The 967-nt window shown below is 40.6% G+C and overlaps 1 non-coding gene across 1 annotated transcript; it reads left to right on the top strand.

Annotated features, from left to right (window-relative positions):
- The first annotated feature begins 419 nt into the window (after nt 1-419).
- LOC141635164 (small nucleolar RNA R71) lies at nt 420-525 on the top strand. Its single transcript, XR_012539868.1, has one exon. It is a non-coding gene; the product is annotated as a small nucleolar RNA R71 (small nucleolar RNA).
- The last annotated feature ends 442 nt before the right edge of the window (nt 526-967 follow it).

Genomic DNA, 967 nt, shown 5'->3' on the forward strand with positions numbered 1-967 from the left:
CATTCACTTGTTCATTTGTTCCCCTACATTCACTTTGGTCATGTCCCAAAGTTCCACAATTCTCACATATCCCACTTGGGATTGATGAAGATGCCGTCATGGCATTAACATGATGCGTTGGTGATTTTGAGGCTTCTTCAAGTCTAGCCATAGCTTTTTCAAACTTCAAATTGATGGTATCAATGTGAGCACTAAGTTGAGCATCCAATTGAGTAATGGAGTTTACTTCATGCTTTCCTCTTCTAGTAGCCTTGCGAGGTCTACTATATTATGAGTTATGGACCGCCATTTCCTCAATTTTGTTCCAAGTTTGATTGTCATCAACTTCGGTGAACATTCCATTTGATCCCATGTTGAGAATGTTCCTTGAATCTTCATAAAGATCGTTCCAAAATTGTTGTACCAAGAACCACTCGCTAAGTCCATGGTGAGGACATGAGCGACAAATTCCCGTGAATCGCTCCCAAGCTTCATACAAAGATTCTTCATCCCTTTGCTTAAACCCGTAATTTGAGCTCTTAGCATGTTAGTCTTTTCCGGTGGATAGAACTTTTTGTAGAAAGCTAGAGCCAACTTTTTCCAAGAGTCAATTCCGAGAGTAGCCTTATCAAGGCCTTTCAACCATTGTTTTGCGGTGCCAATTAGAGAAAAAGGAAATAAGACCCATCGAATTTGGTCTTGAGTTACACCGGTTTAAGAAATCGCATCACAATAGTCACAAAAAGTCTCCATATGAGAATGAGGGTCTTCACTAGGCATCCCCCCAAATTGGCTTCTTTCGACTAATTGGATAAATGCGGATTTGGCAATAAAATTTCCGGTTAGATGTTGTGGTGTGGGAGTACCATTGGGTAGGTTCTCCTCGGTGGGTATGGAATGTGATTAAAACTTTGGCATTGTGGGTTGATTTTGTGTTGGGTTCTCCTCACCTACTCTTGCAAAAGGGTTGATTAACTCAATAGTATTT

The sequence above is a fragment of the Silene latifolia genome, chromosome Y (assembly GCF_048544455.1).
Source record: "Silene latifolia isolate original U9 population chromosome Y, ASM4854445v1, whole genome shotgun sequence".
Taxonomy (NCBI): domain Eukaryota; kingdom Viridiplantae; phylum Streptophyta; class Magnoliopsida; order Caryophyllales; family Caryophyllaceae; genus Silene; species Silene latifolia.